General features: G+C 41.4%; 1 protein-coding gene across 1 annotated transcript in view; it reads right to left on the bottom strand.

Moving 5' to 3' along the window:
• The window catches only part of SRC (SRC proto-oncogene, non-receptor tyrosine kinase), a 116,443-nt gene extending 105,388 nt beyond the window's left edge, over positions 1-11,055 (bottom strand). The window contains exon 1 of the mRNA XM_081946718.1: positions 10,078-11,055. The gene's annotated coding sequence lies outside the window, so the exon portion shown is untranslated. The remainder of the gene's footprint in view (positions 1-10,077) is intronic.
• Positions 11,056-22,066: the final 11,011 nt, after the last annotated feature.

Genomic DNA, 22,066 nt, shown 5'->3' with positions numbered 1-22,066 from the left:
TGCCTCCTTGCTTCATCTCTCTGGCTGGCACGGGAAGGGCAAGTGTCAGCTGAGGCGTTAAGCCTCCTGGAAGAGGCAGTGGGACGCTGCCTGGAGGAAGTCCCCTCCCCAGGGGACATAGGGGGGAAGGGGATCTATCCGCCATCACGCAGCTACTTACAACCATTCCTCGTGCTTCCTGTAATCCGCTCCTCACCTCCACCTCAGCAGCCTGAAGAATTTAGATCCTCACTCACTTCGCCGCACGCCCTGATCTTTTAAACGCCACAAAGGGTGTGTTTCAGGGTTGCCACGGCTTCTTAGGGAGTCTGCTACCACTGCACACCTTCCCAGCTGCTTCTGCTGCTCCTGGGGCTTCCGCATCCTTCGCCCTCTTCTGAGCCCTCCTCTAATACCGCAGCAGCAAGGCGCGCTCTGTTCTAGGGCTTCTGGAACTGTCGGGCTGGAAACCAGAGCCCTTTAGCTCCCACCGGCACCGATCTGCCCTCTCAAGGCTCCATGTGGTCGCCGGCCAAAATGGCCGCTGGAACAGCGACCCAGCCACCGAAGCCTTGAGCTTTAAACCCTCAGGTAGCTGAAAAAAATGCAGCTATGGGCAGGCATTTATTGGGAGGTAAAGGCAGGGTCTCCTTGTGAGATAGGAAGCAAGCTGAGTAGAGGATGGTCCAAAGAAGGTAAATCTGATCAGGAGTCAATAAATTTCAACCTCTCTTCAGCCAGACTGGATTGAAACTGGAGTCAGAGGAGAGGAGCCCAGAGGCATGGCTTCAGCTTCAACTCAGTCTTGAGGCCAATTGGCTGTGAGAATACCATCACTGCATCATCCTGCAAACCCACTCTGGAAAAATTATTATTGTTGTTGTTAAAGCAATAACAAAAACAAAATAAGTAGGAATATCCAGGCAGTCTGAACTTTTCCTTCTTCAAACACTTCTGATATTGTTCTATCATGCAGAACACTAAGATCTTTACTACAGCAGCAAGGTCACAGAAGATTAGTTTCAGCAGGTCAAATGTGGGGCAGAATGTGAAAAACATAAAATTGAAGGCCAAAAAGATTTCTTACACCGTGCATATGTGAAGAGTATGGAAATAACTAGGTCTAAAAACCACTAACCAACATCCAGACAAAATAATCCAAGCAGGCTGAGAAATCTAAATCAGTTTCAGCAGAACAAAATCTTCCATCCTGGTTCTATCATCCTGACCAGATGGTCTACAGACTAAAAATGCAAACAATCTCTTATTTATTTTTAATGTTTTGTCTTTCTATTAGGAATATTCTGAGCCCTTCTTAACAAGTAGCTTATAAACCAGCAGTAAACATTCACTTCACATTTAAAGAGCAAAGACACCTTCAGATTATTTTGCATACGTGATTTCAATATAGTGTTAAGATATTAAGTTAATTGACTGGTCTCTCTTTTGAATTGTCCTGCAAATAAGGAACTGAAAACTAACAATTTTGCCACCACAATAAATCTAGAGAGGAGACCTTCAATCCCATAGGGAATATCATAGACAATCCTTTAAATGAATACATCTGGGGTGGCAGAAAGGAATCATGTCTGCATAGCTATTTAAAATGGTAGACTAAGGAGGTCATTAATAAAAGGCATCTTCAGGCCAATCTCTCTGCAAGCAAGCATTATCCAAGATGACCTACATTCAGGGCAGGAGCAAAATTTGGGCTCAGGGTTTATGATTCATAGTTCAGTTTCTTAACTGATTGGTAAATCAGTGATTACTGATTAGTGATTTACCAGTTACTCCTTCACTGCTCAGCAGCAGTACACGGAAAATAGCAGATATTCCTTCCCATGTCCACTTCCATGCTACTTCCTCCTCCCTACAATTCAAGCAACCTTGGAAACATAGCAACCTTAGAAACACAGCAAACTTGGAAACTCATTTGGCCACCTATCAGCATGTGACGACTGAAGTACTACAGTATTCTGCTATGCAGTCAACACACATTCTAGAGAACTGAAAACAGAACTCCAGGCAGTAGGGACATGGTTTGTCTTACTTCTTTGCATTCCCTGTTTCCCAGGTTTACTTTTTAAAAGCAATCCAGAATACTATGAAAGAAACCTGGCTGAGAAATTCAGAGAGTTGAAGTCCCTACGTCTTAAACTTGACAAGTTTAAAAAACACTGCTTTAGCTTCTGCTAGTCTTAACAGATGACCACATTGTGAGAAGCAAATGAATAGAGAACATTTCTGTAAGGCCTAACTGTTTTTCAGCACAGTTTCAGATGCCGCAATTTTTGGTGATGGGACAAATCTAATTGACTGAATAAAAACAGCAGAATTATTAGCCAATAGTAACCACTCTAAGATGTATAAATAACAAGCAACATTGTTTTGAAAGCAACCACCATAGAAAGAAACATATCTCACTAGCATATTCTCTACCTACAATATATCACCAGACTGCATCGTATTGCACATAGGCAAAGTTTTACTTGGACCATAATATAGCAGTCTTGGCAATCGAGGTCTTAGTAGCACAGGATGGGCGACACCATCAAACTGGGGCCATCAAAAATATCAAAAAGCCAAATAGGTTTCAGTTTTATGACATTTTCTTCCTAGTAGAACTGTGGTGGTGCAGTGGTTAAAATGCAAGTACCACAGGATAACTCAACGTTCACGCCAGGAGTTCGATTCTGAGCGGCTCAAGGTTGATTCAGCCTTCCACCCTTCCAAGATAAAATGAGGACCCAGATTGTAGGGGGCAATATGCTGACTCTATAAATCACTTAGAGAGGGCTGTAAAGCCCTGTGAAGCGGTATATAAATCTAAGTGCTATTTCTAATAAAGATGACTTTAGCTGAGGGAATATTTCATACTGCTCATTCATCAATAAGTCCAGAGTTGCATGTTCGGCTGCCTGCAAAGCCAAAACTTTCTGTTTGGATAAAAAATGCATTATCGCCAAGAAGGGTCTTTTTAAAATGGGAATGTTGACTACTGTTTCACTCTAGCAAAGGTTCCATTTTGCTTTAACTTATCTTGTTGAACACACACACACACACACACACACACACACACTGACTTGGAACATCCAGAGACAAAAGAGCCCCCAAAGAGGAGATGGTTTGAAGAACATTCTTGAGTAGTTTTTAACAGCAGCTCAAGCAAGGCGCACCAAGAAAGCATTTTTGCCACGCTTTGTAAAACAAGTCCGGAAGAATTGAACTGCGGAAGTAATATCTACTGGGAATTAATTCTGAGATAAGGCACAAGCTTGAAAACTGAGCTGCAATGGAGACCGAAGAGGAAACAATAGATCTTTAGATAGCTTTTCAAGTTTCCTCAAGTGATGCTGGTAAAAAACATTGCAGCCATTAATAAGAATAGTTTTAAAAGAGAGGCTGAAGCAGAAGTTAAGCATATTAAAAAAATACCACAGAAATTCAATTTATTATAATTAATTTCAAGCAGCCTAAATCGAGCACTTCTCTCCACCACCCCCATCCCATACCCAAATACTGTACATGGTAAAAAAAAAGAGAGAGAGATACTTCTTATAATTTTGTGGTAATTTATTAAAGCAGAAGAAAACTTAAGTTTACTGGTTAAACTGAAGTTTATGATGATGTACAAAAGTAGGAGGCTCTTAAACACCAGCATCTTTTCCTCTATAAGCACAAGATTAGGGATTCATGGATGAAATCTACCCAGAGCTAAATGATACATACAGGTGAACAGTCACAATAAAAGCATATAATTGATTACTGTAAATGAGCACTTCTAGACCATATAAAACTGTCTTTTGATGAGGGGAATTCCAGAATTCATCTATGAAAATTCAGGATCGCCTTTCCAGTGGTCATTTGATTTTCAGTTGTTTTTGAGTCAGAATAACGCAGCATTTCCTTTTCAACAATGGAACCAAAAGCACATAGTTTGCAGCATGTATTACTGTAGTGTTTTCAAGGAGTGAAAAATCACGTGAGAAACATAAAGAACAATAAATGTCTGGAATTCTAGACCAAAATAAGGTTCATAACCTTATTCTGGGTACCTCTACTGATCAAATTGGTTTTTTTCCCCACTTGTCAAGATAAGCAGATACAGAAAGGAATTCCAAACAATAGTCAATGTACTTATCATTGAAGAATTAAAAGTAGAAAGTGTTAATCATTTTACTGCAGATAAATCGTATTGCAAATATTCATCTTCCATTACTTCTCCTTACTAGAAGAATAGATCTTTAAATTATACATAATAGAGGCCAGATAGTGCTATGGCTTAATCAGAGCAGTAATTTTAGGGTGTCTGTCAATTGAACAACAGATTGATCTGTTTTCTGAAGACAATGCTTAAATTTCTTCAAAAGCATTTGAAACAGAGGAACAATGAAAAACAAGTACTGGTAACTCCAGCCAGTTTGGGATCTGTTCTAAATCAAACTTTTCTAATCTGGCATTTTTTAGATATGGTGAGAGACCCCCTGCCTTAGAATTCCCTGCTAATCTGGTTTAAAGGAATGTGGGCTGGAATTTCTGGGAGTTACATACTTAAGAGGATGGCAAGGATTTGTGAAAATTGATCTAGATAAACTTTTGTATTCAAACTACTTTTGCAATACTAGTCTTTTCCCCAGAGATGAAAGTGAGCTCTGACTGTTCCAAGAAAGTATCCGGAAAATTAACAGCTGCCTTGTTGGTTTAATATTGGTAATAGTTTTGTCTCCAATCGTTCAAGCTACAACAATTAGTGACGTTCTCTTCTCCCCATATCTTAAATATGGAAATCTCAAGATACCCACTGGCTGAATATCAAATAATGAATAATTGAAGATAATGTTATTCCTTATTAAAACTGCTGTGGGGGGGGGGGGACAGCAGGAAAGCTCAGTTACTTCACTCAATGTGCCTGCAAATTTCTCATTGGCATGTTTTTAATATTTTCCATTTTATTGTTATTTGTACTTTAAAAGATGACAATACAAATGAATCAAGTATGGAATATAGGTGGATAAACAATCAAAATGCTTATATTGAAGAAGCTACTTAGATAAGCAACAAAATGTGTTGAACCAAGAAGAAAAGAAATCCAGTTGCCAAAACCTGGATGAATGAGAATTTTCATTGACGTATTACTATGGACTTTTGGGGAAGAAATTCTGAGGTTGGTACAGGAATTCAATTCAAATGTTCAAATTAAATAGACAAGCAAATCAATTTGTTTTAGAGAAAGTTATTTCTTCATGTGTCTCTAAATTGAGGCATCCAATTAAACTCAATGCTTGAAATCAATTTTAATACTCGAAAACAAATATTAACATCATTCTATTTTTAACTACTTGTATTGTAAATAAATGTCTATTGAGATTCTCAGCCATCCAGGTCATGGTAGTCCCAAAGGCTTTTTCAAAAGGCAACTGGAATTTCTTTGTTTTGCTTGAAGACTTTTTGTTCTCATCCAAGAAGCTTTAGTTCTGAAGAAACTTCTTGGATGAGAAGTGAAACATCTTCAAGCAAAACAAAGAAAGTTGCCGTTTGAAAAAGCACCTTTGGGATTATTGTGAATAAAGAATTTTGGATATGCATTTCTAACTTAGACATACAGCTGGATATACAATTATTATGAACAAGACAAACTTTTCTTCACTCTTGATTTAAAGCCAAGAAAAAAGCTTCAGCTGTTTGTTAACTTTGCAACTAGTTACAATATAACTAGAAAAATCATGAATTATTCCCAATCCCTTGTTCTTCTCAAGAATCTTGGAAAACCAGAGCTAACTACTGTAGTACTATTGCAGAATTATTTCTAAAGGGAATATCACTATCATCTATACATACATACATACATACTTACTTACTTACTTACTTACTTACTTACTTACTTATTTATTTATCTATCTACCATATCTATCTATCTATCTATCTATCTATCTATCTATCTATCTATCTCTGAAAATAATGTAATGGCAATCAAGCTATTATTTCATTCATTTATTCATTCAATTTGCATACTACACATCTCAATCAATGACTCTGGGTGGCTACATTTCAAAGAGATTTATACAATTCTTTATATAAAGATGGTCAACAATGTTCATGATGTAGTTATCTCAACTAATAAATATCCAATGTCAATCCCAGAGTGCTATGTACTCTCAGTGAACTCCTCTAACCTGGAGGAGGTGTCATGTAAATGGGAAATTGTTTTAGCTAGCATCATATCTTATTCAAATGTGGAATCTCAAATCCTATCACTGTTTGGTCCTACTGTCTGGAGTTAGGTCATTTCTAGAAACACCTCTAAATATAGTATCTTGCAATAAACTAATTGGCTTAATGATTAGGAGAAATAGACAGCTAAGCAATGTTCTGATCACACAGTGGAAGATACATGTGAATCAGCTTCTATTAGTTGATGGCACAACTGGGCCAGCCTACTAAAACAAAAACTTTAATTTCAAAGAGCCTGGGATGCAATATTGCTAATATTCTTTACAGAGATTTGTGGAACTTAATCAGTCTGATGGTCCCTCTTACATAAAAACCTTGACCTGGTACTTTCATGGCCATTGCCAATTAATTTTATTAGCAATAATATGGAAATGGTTTGCCAATGCATTCTTTGGAGATATTTTTTTCTATTCCCTGTCTAGTTTACAGACCAGGGTTTTTACAATGGTCTTATTCTAACTGGTTTTATAAAAGCAAACCCTAGTTCAGAGATTAAATTAAACATCTGTAGTTAAAATGCTAAAATTCTGGTTAAAGACCATGCCTTGCCATTTAACTTCCTCCTTCCAACATGTGCTGCTCTTTAATCAAACACATGACATGTATAGTATGTAAACTTAGACCATCGTCATTATCATTTTTCAAATGTTGGATGGGACAGCTGATTTTGTGTCAGAAGTAGAAGACCCTTAAGTTCAAGATAGGCTAATGCCCAAGTTCAGCCATTGCACAATCTGCTTGTGCAATTTACTATGCAATATCAAATTTGGTGCTTTCTAGATCCTATGGAAAATAGTTGTCATAAACTCCAGCAGTTAAACAATGGCTAATGATAGGAGGCTGTAATATAAAACAAGCGGATGCTAAGTCCTTCATAACCACCTAGAACAGTTTTTGGTACCGAATGCTGAAACAGGAGCATGCATGTATGCGCCACAAACCGGAAGAGCAGCCGCTCGATGTGTGCGCCAAGAAGATGATCTTCCAGTTTTCAGGGCATGCATGTGCACCAGCCACCTGGTGTTCCGATTTCTGGCATGCATGCATGTGGAAGACCAGGTGGCTGGTATGCATGCATGTGCTGCAAACCAGAAGAGTAGCTGCCCAGTGCGCATGCGCATGCCGGGAAGATCATCTTCCCATTTCGTGTATGCGCACCGGCCATCTGGTCTTCATGCATGCACGCATGAAGACCAGCTGGCCAGTGTGCATGTACATGCTGGAAATCAGAAGATCATCTTCCCGGCACACTCATGTGCATCAGGCGGCTGCTCTTCCAGTTTCTGCCACTCTTGCGCGTGTGAAGACCAGCTGGTCGACATGCCGGAACCCAGAAGAGCAACAGGTGATGGCTCTGCATGCCACTTCCGGCACACCTGCCATAGGTTCGTCATCACAGACCTAGAACCTTTGGGAATGGATGAAACAAACAAACAAATAACTTCATGACAATAGATAATCAGTTTAGTGGAATGGTTAAGGCACCAAGCTAGAAGCTGGAAGCTGAATTCTAGTAGGCTTTAGGCATGAAGACAACCAGAGATTTAAGCCAGTCACTTTCTCTCAGCCCTGGAAAGAAGGCAGTGGCAAACCACTTCTGAAATCTTGCCAAGAAAACTGCAGGGACTAGTCCAGATGGTCACCAGGAGTCAATACTGACTCCAAGGAACATACACAAATTTACATCGATACATGTCATATATCTAAACAGTCCTCCAGTTTTATAAGAAGTATTATTTTGTATGCCACAGCTTGATTAGATCAAGGGCGCATCAAGAGATGCCTTCTTTTGGCACTAAAACATGTGCAAGAAGAATGCGCGTATTACAGAAAATATTTGTTTAGATCCAAACTTACATGAATGGAGGGCTTCTACAATATGCTTCTTTTCAACTTTGGGTCAGTTTTCCCTAAAAATTGCAACTCATCTATCATGTCATCCAACCTAGGACATTCCTAACACTCCCAGGTAGCTTTTCTGGAGGGCAGTAAAAGTTAACTTGAGAAAAAGAATAACCAATTTTTTTAACTAATCTACTTTTAGTTTACCCAATACATTGCAAATATTTGAGAAAATAGGAGAAGGAAGGACTATTAGGTATGTTTGCCACATTAAGTTACTTATGAAAGTGTAAGGACAAAGTGCTGCGTGTTGTTTCATCTCTGTATGGATAAGGATTGACAGGCAGCCACATCACTCCTGACCAATGTAGTAGCCTCTGGCAAGAGATCCGGAGTGACTCGGGTTGCATGCCCTTAATAAAGAGAAGCCACACTTTAGAGCAGGAAGCTTCGAAGGAACAAACCCGGCAGGTCTACTAAACAAAGCGGGAGGGGGAAGAGAAGAGGAGCCAATATGAAAGCCTCAAAGAAAGCTCCAGGAAAATCAAATCTCAAGGTCGGATGAGAGACGATTTAGAGGGAATCCAACGGAGGCACCGTTCCCAGCTCAGCCGGCCCCGCCAGGTTCTCCTCTCTGGAAGCTGCCAAAGAAACAGCGGAGCTCCCACCTTACATTCCTGCAATTTCTATACATTGTTTCTATTCGCCTTCCTCACACCCACCACCCACAAGTCTTTGAGGAGCATTGACCAACCTGCGTGTCTTAAGACGGACGGAAACCGTCTCGGTGTCGCAAGGAATTAACGAGACACCGGCGAGCTTCAGACACAAAGCAGCAGAAGTTCAAAGGCTGCGCTCGCCCAGTTTATTTACGGCTTTATTGAAAGCAAATCTTCCCCCTTTCCCACCAGATTTAATTTTACCTGCCGGTTTAAGGCGTGACCAGGTGAAGAGACAAGGAAGTGGGGGAGAGGGGAGGCGTGCTCCCAGGTGATCCTAGGACTACATAAATATTTTATTTGTTTGATATAATTTGATTGCTTATTAGTCACCTATGACTATCACTAAGTGTTGTATCTTATGATTCTTGATAATGTATTCTATTTTATTTTTCTTTATGTACACTGAGAGCATATGCACCAAAGACAAATACATTGTGTCCAATCACACTTGGCCAATAAAGAATTCAATCCTATCCCTATCCCATCCATTCTATTCCTATTCCTATTCTATTCTATTCTATTCTACATAGAAAGCAATACAGCTTTTCTTCTCCAAAGTCCCAGCGAAAACGAATGTTTTAACCCAAACTCCCACGGAGAAAGTCTTAAAAAAAACAACAACGAGCAAGACGAATTTGAAGCCCATTTCCTATTTTAGACGCCGCTACCAAACCCACCCACCCACCCACGACAAAATCGCTCCCGCTTGCTTTACCCCAAGCTATCCGGTATATCGCGGGACCGCGCTACACACGGCATCCCGCACCCAAGTCCACCACGGAATCATAACAAAAGAAAGTGGACCCGAATCAAGTCACCGCCGACTTGAGATCGAGCGACTGCCGGCAATTCTCCTGGATGGGCCACATTCTTTCAGACTGAGCCCCTCCAGACAAAAGCCCGGCTTGAGCAACAATGACAACAACAGTCAACGCGGGTTAAAACGATAGTCTACCCCCTCCCTCCCCCGGCCGCCTTTTCAAAAAAAAAAAAAGCCCTTTGAGGTTTAAGCGGTCGAGGCCCCGGGGGAAGAGAGATTCGCTCGCTTACCATATAAGAAATGAGACGTTTCAATCCTGGAGGACAGTCACCCACCCAGAAGCCCTCCCCCCCCCCAAAAAAACCCTTTGGAGCTTCGAGTTTCGCCTCCGCTCTCCTTTTCCTCCTCGTCCCTTTCTCGCCAAACGATCTTATTAACAAAGATCGCTCAGTCAGGCGCAGCCCGGCTTAGTCCGAGCGCATTCCACAACCGAGCAGACCGACCCGCGAAAGGCGGCGACCCCGCTCCCCCCCCCCCGCTTACCTTTCCTTCTTCCCGGCTCCTGGAAGCAGAAACACAAGAGCCCAGACGGAGGGCGGCTTCGCTCTGCCCGCCGCCTTTCGCTTCTCTCTCTCTCTCTCTCTCTCCTTTCTTCTTGCCGAGTCCGGTGGAGACGGCGCTTCAGAGCCGGAGAAGAATGAATCGGGAGAGACTCGGCTAAAGCAGGAAAGACGCGGTCGCCAGCAGGAGAGGCAATGCAGCCGGCGTTCTAGGCGCTGGCCCGCGGGTCGTTCCGGGAGCTTCTCTGGCCCATCGCGTGAAAAGAAGCCCAAAAAAGAAGAAGAAGGCAGGCAGGCAGGCAGGCAGGCGAGGAGGGGAGGCGGTGGAGCGGGGGCAGCCGGGAGAGCGGAACCCAGGCGCTGGCTTTGTGCGAAGCGAGCCCGGGAAGGAAGGAAAGAAAGCGAGGAAAACGCCTCCAGCAAACAACGTTGCCGGCGAAGACACCGGGGTGGGGTGGGGGGTTGGAGATGTCTTCTAAAGCCGCCGCTGCTCCAGCCTCTTCCCCACCCGCAAGCCCAGAAACGGGCAGGCGGCTTGTGCGAGGGGTTGCAACTTGGAGGGGTTGCAAGAAGTGAGCTCAGCCCGCGAGGTCCAGACGCCGCCGCCGCCGCCGCCTCCTCCTCCTCCCCCCCCTTTTTTTCTTTTTAATTTATGACTCGCGCCCCGCAGTCCTCTCAAGCGACGTAAGAAGGACCCGGCGCTCCCGAACGAAAGCCCGAGCGCTTCCTCCTGACGGCCGGCCCCGCGGCCCCCAGCGATGGCGCGTCACCGAGGGCTTCTCCCGCTCCCCTCCTCTTCCTTGCCCCCGCCTCCCTCGGCTGCCCGCCTTTATTTCATCTGCGAGTCCCTCAAAAGCCTCCCTCCCGCTTTCAAAGAGAGAGAGCGAGCGAGAGAGAGAGAAGATGGCAGCAGGAGAACCGGAAGCAGCTTTTAAGAAAAGGGTGGGGGGAGGGAGAGAGAGAGAAGCCTCTCCCTCCTTCCTCCGTTATCCTTCGCCGCCGCCTCCGCCTCTTTCTCCTCGCCACCTCCGGCTGCTGGAGGTGGCTGGGAGAGTTGAGTTGGAGTGAATGTATGACGGAGCTGTGACCCAAGCCGAGACGTCCGCAAATACAGACGTCAGGCGGTGTATCTGCGGCTGCCGGAAAACGGCGGAGGAAGCTGGCTTGGAAGCCGCCTTTGTCGAGGCGGTAGGGGACGCGCGTGGATCTTGCACTTGGATGACCTCCATTCCCCCCTTGAGGCTGGTGGGCGGCCTTCTCCTTGGAGAATCCTAAAGACCCACCGCTCTCCCGGCTGAATCGGTTCTCCTTTTAGGAAGTCCCAAAGGTGCTTTTTCAGGAGGCAACTGGACTTTCTCGGGTTTTTTTTTCTTTGAAGACGTTTCGCTTCTCATTCAAGAAGCTTCTTCAGCGCTGACTGGATGGTGGGGAATGGAAGGATTTATACTCATTCGCAGTTTTTTAGAGGGTCGTTGAAGTACTTGGAGCTATTTCTGCCGAAGTTTTTTTTACTACAGGTTCTGTGGGTAGGGCTTGGTGGGAGTGGCAGGGGAAAGGTACTGCAAAATCTCCATTTCCTCCCGATCAGCTGGGACTTGGGAGGCAAAGAATAGATGGGGGTGGGGTCAGTTAGAGATGGTATTTACCAGTTCTCTGAACTACTCAAAATTTCCACTACCGATTCTCCAGAACTAGTCAGAACCTGCTGAATGCCACCTCTGACTTGGAGGTTTATCTGTGTCCTAAGGGTCACTCCAAGAAGTTGGGCCATTTCGCAGCCCATCTGGGCTTGACGTTCAAGTCAACCTGTCTGACCTCGGAATAGGAGGGTCTGCTTGCATTTATCTTTAATAAATATGGGCAGTCATTTGGTGCCCTGAGCTTCTTGTCTCACTTCCTGGAGTGAGTCAAGAAGGATGGCCCTGAAGGATGGAGGGAAGATCTGCTACCAAGGCAACAATCAGATAAAGGAAAATTGAGCCCAGGCTGGGAAAGTGGTTTATGGGAATGTCTCAAGACAGCCCCCACTCACCTCTTAATTGTCATGAAGATAAAAGAGGGGGAAGGGAAGCATATTCAGACTTGCAATATTTAGTTACCATAACTGCTTCTAATAAAAAATAGTTTTAGATATGCACTGTGTCTGGTTTTTTGTCTGGTCTACCTTCTAAGGTTGACCTCCATAGAAGATTGGAAATAGCTATTTTATGGTTTTGTGTTGATCGTGGTATTATCATGGTGTTGATAACATCTTCATTGCTCCTCCAGCTGAGCAATAGGAAGGCATAAAGAAGACTATTCAATCACTCCCTGCGTTTTTAATCCTGTCTCTGTCCATTTTACTGGTGATTCCCCCCTCCCCAAGTGCAGAAGGGGAGATACAAAACCACCAAGATACTTCCTCTTAGCTGCATTTGCAGATCTGCAAAACACTGTGACTGACCTGCTAACATGGAAAGATGGGAGAGGCTGAGGATGAAACAGACAAGTCTCAAGCCCTCTCGTCATTAGGGAAATGAGCCTGTCACGAGCCCCATAAACACGCAGTATTCCTAGAGTACTTTCTGGATGCACCAGGCCTGAACCAGAAAGAATGGCTGAGCTGCAGAACAGAGATGATGGCAATAGATTGTCCAGAGCTGAGGGTGCAGAAATGTCCTCCATCCCATACAATTACATACAATTTCCTAGAGATGGGAACTTCAGTCTGCCCAGATGATGAATGACAATTCCCAGAATTCCTCAACCACTAACTCTATTGATTGGGGCCTCTGGGAATATGGTTCAGCAACATCTAGGAGAGAACAGATTTAATTATAATTTGTCGATAAACTCTACAACTTCTGCTGGCTGATTTGTTCCAAGGTTACTAAATCTTCCACACCTGAGCTTTTGAAAAGAATTGTTGAGGGAGCAATTACTGAAAAAGTAAAGAAACTACCCTTTACCTGTATTTCAGGCACTTTCAGATTCTTCTTACCAGGTTAAATGGCAATAGGAGGAGCTATAGGTATACTTTATAAGTAATAAAATATTTGCTTTACATGCAGAAAGTCTCTTGTTTAGCCCCTGGCCCTGCAAGAGAATTTGCATAAAACATTTCCAAGAAAACTTTAAGAGGAATTAAGCCTCAATTTAAAACAGAGGTTATGCCCCAATAACTGTAGTACTCATTTAATGACTGTCTCCTTTACCAGCTGCTGGCAGTTAGTAATTAAAAAGTAATTTTGTCACCTGCCCTTCCATATATGACTTTCACAGATCTGCAAAGTAACATCATGATTTTTCACTTGGCAACTGCTTGCTTTAATAACTACTCTGCTGATCTCATCTGAGGTTGCTAAACAAGGACGACAGTTGTGCTGAATCTGCCTAGCAATGTCTCAAAATGTTCTTTCCCCAAATGGAGTTTCCGTTTTCCTACCTTTGGGGAAGTTGTTTAATAGTGCATTTCAAAATTATCTGCGCTAAAATTTTGAACTGGCTTGATGGTTGGAGATGCAGAGTCTGCAGCTGTTGGTGATGTTTTCTGGCTTCACATTTTTCTGTAATGCTCCTGCCTACAGTTCCCAGTCTGAGTAGCCCCGATGGGAATTCTCTCAAAGGGTTTGACTTCCCTTTGGATTTCAACAAGCCTGGGAAATCAGGAAGGCTGCAGAATATTAGGTTACTGTAGAGTGAAAGACAAGACAGTCATTTTCCCACACACTCCTTGGCAACCTTATGATTAAATAAGTATAAGACCTCCAGACACCATCTGTAAGAACTTTAATGAAATTCTCTTCTAAAAACTTAACCGTATTTAGCAGCCAATGTGACTGGGTTAATGAAACCTTTTTTGAGAACTGACCTAATATATTAGTTCAAACAGAGACTGAATTACAAATAGCATATCAGAATGAATAACAGACTTGCTAGATAGCTTTAGGCAATTCATTTTTTTCTTACCACAACTTCCCATCTGTGACATAGGAATAACAATTCCTGTATTATAACCTTGTGGTTGTATGCATGAGTTCTGCAATAACATATGAGAAATTCTCTGTTATTCATGGCTATATAAATACTATTATTCATAGATGAACAAAAGATACTGTTTTTCTATGCATGTCTGCTAAGTTTAGTAGGGTGAGGCTAACTGTTCTTAGAATAGCATCTGCTCTTATGTACCATCTAAGCATTTACTTTCAAATTCAAAGGATGAGATTAAATGATATTGTCACATTCTTTTTTTAAAAAAAATAAATTTTATTCATTTCTTATTAATTACCTTTCTTGGTGCTTAATAAACATTGTGTTGTCTGGGTTTTTAATTTGCTTAACAATACAAATGCCATTCTTATTTTCTATCCCTTTTTTCAGCCACTGGTAAAATAAGTTCCAAGTTTGATAATATTCTGTGTCTTCTTTCTGCTTAATTTTCAATGTAAGTCTGTCCATTTCTGCACAGTTTAGTATCTTCTTATTTATCTCTTCCTTAATTAATTATCTCTTCCTCTTGTGGTGTTTCTCCATCATTCCACTAAGTTCAGGTTTAAAATATACATGTTTTCCTATTATCTTTTCTAGCCATTTATGCATTTTTGCCCAAATTTCTTTTGTTTTAGCACAAGTCCTCCACATGTGATAAAATGTGTCCGTCTGTTAATTACATTTCCAACATTTGCTAGACATTTTAAAACATTTTAGCTAACCTAGCAGGTGGTAAATGCCATCTATAAAACATTGTCAGATTCTTATATATATCACTATTATTGAATTTATTGAGAAAGGATGGGCAGCTGCATGTATCTATTCTATGCCTTAATCCAGACTGACATCCCAAATCTTTTAATGGGAATTATGAATTGTGGTTAATATTTTGAATGGCAAAGAATGATACATACATGTAACAATAAAGGAGAATATTTGTAGAAATGAGGAGTCCTGGGTGCTTTTTGAGCTTGATTGTTTTCTTGCAGATGTTTCAATACCCAAACGAGGTAACATTACTAGTACTGGTGATGTTATCTAGTTTGAGTAATGAAATGTCTGCAAGAAAACCACCAAACTCAGAGAGCATCAAGGATATGGGTGGAAACTAATCAAGAGAGAGAAGCAACTTAAAACTAAGGAGAAATTTCCTGACAGAACAATTAATCAGTGGAACAGCTTGCCTCCAGAAGTTGTGAATGCTCCAATACTGGAAACTTTTAAGAAGATGTTGGATAACCATTTGTCTGGAATGGTGTAGGGTTTGCTCCTAAGCAGTGGGTTGGACTAGAAGACCTCCAAGATCCCTTCCAATTCTGTTATTCTATATCTCAAAGAATGAAAAATAGGAAGGCATTTTGTATGAGTGAAAACCATGCAGGATTATTTTGTTGGTTTATTTTAGACTTCAAATATAACTTACCCCAAACATCCATACTAAAATAGAATTAAAACATAAATATTCAAGTGCTCTTGAGTGTTGCAGAACAAAACTGAAGCCATCCCAAAAACCAAGTATCAAGTTTTATTAAATGCATACGTCCCATTCTCCCCACAGTTTTAATATTATTTATTAAGCCACAATTGCAGGAATCCCACATGTCTCTCCACCTTCTGACTCCTGCTTTTGAAATACCACAAGAATCCACATGACAGAGCTTAAAAATCAGTGCCTGAAACAGTTATAATTGCCAGAAATGCTGTATGAAATCGCTATCATAATTGGAAATGTGCAATATGTCTTTATCAGTGGTTTTACAGATTTAAATTCGGTGAATGGTTTCTGATTGGGAATGTTACAGACATGCTGTGTAGTTTATTGAAGTGCCTGATGATTCCCAAAACTGCCATAACAAAAGTGCCTTTCCTTCTCGGTTTAAGGCTAGAATCCTATGCATAATTATGTAGCAGCAAATCTCTTTGAACTCAGTATACATAGAATAGGATTGTATATGTGCTGTTTGCCTAAAGGAAATACCCTCTCTTCATGCTCCCAATAGATGTTTTTCTAGTATCTATTGTTAGCTGTTAGCTCTTCAGTAAGAGATATTCCCAAAGGGGCAGCCATATAAGTTTCAGCAACAAGAGGCATGTGGTACATTACTGAAGCATTATGATACGATTTCATGATTTTCATTGAGTTGATGAAATGGGTTCTAAAACTGATCCCAGCGTGGCTCTGTTGGGTGGCAGTGATAGCACATGGAGACATATAGAGGACACCACACTGGCAAAGTATTTTTTAAATTGAAACAAGGCTGTTCTGTGTCTCCATAGTAAGGTCAGATGGTGAGACCCCCAATTTGGTTCTAAAGACAAGGGATAGTACCGTGTTTCTCTGAAAATAAGACAGGGTCTTATTTTATTTTGATCCCCGAAATGGCCTTATTTTTGGGAGGTCTTGTTATTCTTGAGGTACAGGAGGTGGTCACCTCGTAGCTGCTGCTGTGTTGCGCATTGCTAAGCCTGCCGTTCTTTTTGTGGCAGCCATTAGCATGACAGAAGGGGCATGGTGGCTAGGGTTGCAGGAGCGGCCGTTAGGTAAGAGTGTGTGGGGTGCATGGGGCATGTTCCCCCCTCCCTTCCCCCCACCCTCTGGCCTTGCCTCCTCACTTTGTGTTGTTTGCGTGGCAAGCAACCAGAGGAAATGGCGGGAACCATCTGAGCAGGCATTGAAACATTTCCAGGGAGGGCTTAGCACACATGCTCAAAAGCCCGATTGGACGTATTATCCGTGGAGGTCTTATTTTCAGGAAAACAGGGTACCAACTAAAAAACAATTACAATAGACTACATAATTCAATATTTATTTCTCGCAGCTGAGAAAAAATATGTAATGATAGATATCAGTCTGGGGAATAAAGAAACTCTGGACTTTGTAGTCCCCACACAAATTAAGGAAAGGTAGCTTTGGATGTCTACCGTATTATCAAAAGAACAGAATAAATAGAATGTTCTTCCTTGGTGAACATAGTGTTAGGGTTCTAAATACCATGCAGAATTAAATCATTGTCCAAGGCAAAACCATCTTTAAATGTCCAATTTATTCTACAGGCATGTTAGCACCTCTATGGAAAATTCCAACTCTGAATTACATCCTGTGGGTTCACCCAGTTGAAAGTTCATGATCTATCCCCACACCCACAAATCCATCACATGTTCCAATCATCATCTTCCACGCTGGCATGTACACCCATCTTCTTCCGGCCAGGTGTCGAGGTGCGGAGACAAAAGACGACCTTGAGCTTCTAAGAAAATCCATAACAATACATTCCACAATCCTACTCCTTTCCATTCCCCCCTCCCAACTACTACACTATTGAAACAGCATAGAAAATTATAAGAAAGTGTGGCAGGCCAAAGATCCTAAAAAGAATATAACTACAGGCCTGACACATAGAATCTGACTTTAGAATTTCACTTGACTTCTGCTATTCTCTCAACTTGCCTCATTGGATCAGAGATTTGGTTTCCCAAGAGAATTCCTCATTTTCTTATCTCATTGCTTTGTGATAGGTAGGATTGAGATAAAGCTGAAGCTGGTTACTAGTTCCCAATTTTTTTTAACTCGCATGTAACTTTTTTGAAAGAGAACAAAAAATGAATTTATGACATTCTACACTTAAAACTAAATTTAAAAGTGCCACTTATCATACATCTTAGTCATCAGGTTATTCTTTCCTTCAAGGCTGTTTCAACAGTGTAAGTTTATTCTTAACATCAGAAATTGTTAAGAAACTGCAGATGGTGTACAGAAGTGGAGCCCAATCCACCATTTGGGAATCTGCAATAATCTAGTCCCCAATTTAGCCTCAATCCTATATTTTTCTTTTTTTTAATCTTCCTGTCTATTAAAAAGAACAAACTGGGAGAACCAACCTCTAATTAGATCCTCAATCCATAGATTTGTTATTCTATGAGCCCAATAATACAAATCTCAGTATGCTAGGGGGGATTTCTGGAAGAAACAGAGAGCAAGATGCAGACAGAAAATAAGTAAAAAAAATTTATTACTCCCTTGTTTTGCATGTACACTGAGAGTTTCTGCACCAGAGACAAATTTCATGTGTGTCTAATCACACTTGGAATTCCTATTCTATTCTATTCTATTCTATTCTATTCTATTCTATTCTATTCTATTCTATTCTACTCTACTCTACTCTACTCTACTCTATTCTATTCTATTCCATCCCATCCCATCCCATCCTATCCCATCCCAACCCTGAAAAATGAAAAACAAACATTGCTTCTTCTTTTTTCACCACCTATTCCCCTTTATTTATTGTTCCTGACAGTGCCAAAAACCAATGTGTCAGTGAGTCATCAAGAAGGAGGCAATCATAGAAAAATTTGGTTTCATTCCCATTATTAGAGTCCAGCATGCTACTCACTGAAGCTAGTCATCCTAGGCATTCTCTTGATAACTTCCTTGTGCATTCGCTGCTGCGGCAGACTGCCTGTCCTCCAGCGCTACCCTGCAGCTGGAAGACCACGTGCCTATTGATGGATGGTCTAGGATTTAATCCCTGAGTTTCTGTGTTACTAGGTAAGAGGTGAGGGAGGAGGCTTCTGCTTGAAAGTTGAGAAAGCTACTTTAGCAGGCAGATTGTGCTACTTGGAATCTCTATAAAATGCCTCCCTTTTTCTAATCCCTATTTTAAAAAAATAGTATTCCATTCATCTTGCATTTCCAATTCCTTGGATTGCAATAGTAACAGTAACTGAACTGATCATAATATTTCCTAGACCAGTTGAAAAAAAACCCTACATGGAATAGATATGTGTTTAAGGTTGAGATCATCTGTAGCTGCTTTTGTCTCTTGCAGTATTCTCAAGTGTGACATTACAGGTTAACACGTTTTAGTTCTATACATATTGCAATAGGGGCAGCACCTGCTTGACTTGTCTGGGCTTGGAAGCTGTTAATGAAACATTTATATTCCTGTGTTTTGCCTCTTATTATACTTCATGTGACTCCAACTTTAAGAAGAAAAGCCTTTTCCCCTTTCCTCCTCTTTTATTAATGACTAGCCGATATTTCAGAAAAAGACGAGGCTACTTCCCTATTTTCTATCCTCTTATCCTGTTACCCTGGAATTTCCCTCCCTGCTTTCCCATGGTCACTCCAATAAATCATCTTCATTACTGGAGTTTTCCAATGTCTTTGTTTAATTTCAATCTCACTAAAGTGAGATTGACTGTTACCTGACCTCAAGCATATTTTGTTTAAAAAAATTCCTATGTACATTATTCAAGACTTGTTAAGTGTCTATATCACAGCAAGCACTATGAGCTTTGCATTATTTTGAATAGCTGTTGATTTGTAGTTATTTATATTTCATATTCCTTAATTCCCATCTCCCTCTGCAAACGATCATTTTAATAGAGGTAGTCCTTGACATATTTCACAATTGTAAGTATAAAAAGCGTTGGTAAGTAGCGCGGTTGTTAAATGAAGCATCATATGACCACACCTGATTTTACATTTTTTCCCTGTTATTGTTAAGCATGACATAATCACAACTTGTGATTTTCCCTGCCAGCTTCCCCATACACTTCATCAAGATAGCTACCACAGTTTCTATAATTTCATTTGTATTGTCCTGTTGAATTCATTGTAGAAGAACATGTATTAAAAGTTTATATCAAAACTTTGTAGCACTTTGTATCAGCACTTTGTAGGTGAGAGAAGGTGGGGGGGGGGGGTGGAGATCTGTGCTACGTTTCTTCCAATTCTGGAATTTAAAATGAAACATCATTGCCTTTTGCCCTGATAGTATTGCTGATTTCTTTAGCATAGCTAAGCAGGTCAGTACATAGATGCAAGACCACCAGGGAATTCAAAGCCTGTGGGCTAGATTGGGAAGTCAAAAACACACACCAGAATAAGGCAATGGCAATACGCTTTTGTTCTGTCAAGAAAACTGCCTGGTTGCGTCCTTGAAGTCACCAGGCATTGAAGTCAACTTGATATTAATTGTAAACATGCCCTTTTGTTAGCAGAAGTATAATTTTTCAAAGGGAAGCAATTGTATCACTTTATTCTACTCTGGACAGATACCGTATCTATTTCTGGCCACTGCTCTTTAAGAAAAGTTAGAGTGACTACGGTAGAATAGTTCCAGAGGAGGGCATTGCAGATAACAGGGAGCCAAAAGCAAGCAAAAAATGGGCCGTTTTTTGCTAAAACGGGCCTGTTTTTTGTCAAAAACATGGCATACATAGCCTTATGGAGGCTTATAGAATGCTGCTGGTGACTGGGGGGGGGGGGGGTGAATGGCCCGATTTTTGCTCATTTCTGCCCTCCCCAGCCCCCAGGAGCTCTCTGAAGGCCTCCAGAAGGGTATGCACGGCCATTTTGGTGAAGGAGTGGGGCTTCGGGAGGCAAAAAAATGCTGTATTCCGTGTATAAGACGCACCCAGATTTTCAGCCTCTTTTTTGAGGAAAAAAGGTGCGCCTTATACTCCGAAAAATATGGTAGTCCTTGAGTTACAACCACAACTGAACTCAGAATTTTGGTTTACCATGGTTGCTAAGCAAAGCACAATGTCATAACTCCGAAGCCAGCTTATTCAATGAACTTTTCTTTTGCCAGAAAGTGGCAAAAAATATTAAAAACAAAGTGTGATCATGTGACCACAGGACACTGCAACCTGTTGTAAATGTGAGCTGGTTGCTCAGTGCCCAGAATGTAATTGTGTGACTGCAGGGGTGGGATGGTAGTTATAAACTTTGAGTAACTTTTTTCGAGTCCATCGTAACTTTGAATGGTCATTAAACAAATGTAAGTCAAGGCCTGTAGTCTTGAGAAGAGACAGCTGGGAGAATATGATAATACAACACTCTTCAAATATCTGAAAGGGGTCACCCAAAGTGTCAGGCCTGGAAGCCATCTTGGGCATTGGATCTTCAGGCCTGCCATATTTAATGCTTTGGGGAAATGGGAGGGGGATTATATGGAGTATGGGAGATATATAGTCATAATAACATTCCTTTCTCTGAGAGGCAAGGACATTCTGCCCTGCACCTGGAGGGGTGTGACTGGGAGACATCTCCAGTTGGGACGGTGCTTTGATTGGACCATGTGATGGACATGTGGGTGTTGGGTAGGTGCTTGGACTTTCTTTTGGGTGGGGAAAACCTAGAAGCTTTCAGATTTGGGTTTTCCTAGATGTGCCACTATGGCATCTCTAATAAAATGGAACTTCGAGGAACTTCAAGCCTCGGAGTCTTCTTTCGTTGGGGGTGTCACTGGGAATTCTGACATAAAGGAGATATAACTAGGGAGTTTTCTCATGTGAGAATGCTCTCTCATTCCATGGTGCTGGAGATGGAATCGTGGGTATACTGTAAGTTTCAGGAATGCTGTTTCCAATTTATTATTAGAAATACATTCTTAACTATGAGGGAGGTTTGACAGTGTGACCAATTGCTCAGAGTCCTGGTGGGTTCCTCTTGGCTACATTTACAGTAAGTAGAGGCTAGACAGACATCTCTCTGGGAGGCATTTATCTGAATTCCTATACTTACCAGGGGATACAAGTCAATAGCATATATGACGCCTTGCAAAGATATGATTCTATGGCTCAGTATACAGGTACTCCTCCTCGACTTGCGACCACAATTGAGCCCAGAATTTATGTTGCTAAGTGAGACTTTTGTTACGTGAATTTTGTTTACGATTTATCTTGCCACAATTGTTAAGTGAATCACTGCAGTTAGAACAATTAATCAATGGAACAACTTGCCTCCAGAAGTTGTGAATGCTCCAACACCGGAGGTTTTTAAGAGATTGGAGAACTATTTGTCTGAAATGATATAGGTTTCCTGCCTAAGCAGGGGGTTGGACTAGAAGACCTCTAAGGTCCTTCCAACTCTGTTATTATATTCTAGTTCTTAAATTAGTAACACAGTTGTTAAGTGCATTTGGCTTCCCCACTGGCTGCTGGTCAGAAGTTCGCAAAAGTGAATCACATGATCCAGAGACCCTGCAACCGTC

This window comes from Natrix helvetica (assembly GCF_964273705.1).
Source record: "Natrix helvetica genome assembly, chromosome: 3".
NCBI classification, from domain to species: Eukaryota; Metazoa; Chordata; class Lepidosauria; order Squamata; family Natricidae; genus Natrix; species Natrix helvetica.
Note: the sequence above shows the minus strand (reverse complement) of the source record. Positions and strands in the feature narration are given on the sequence as shown.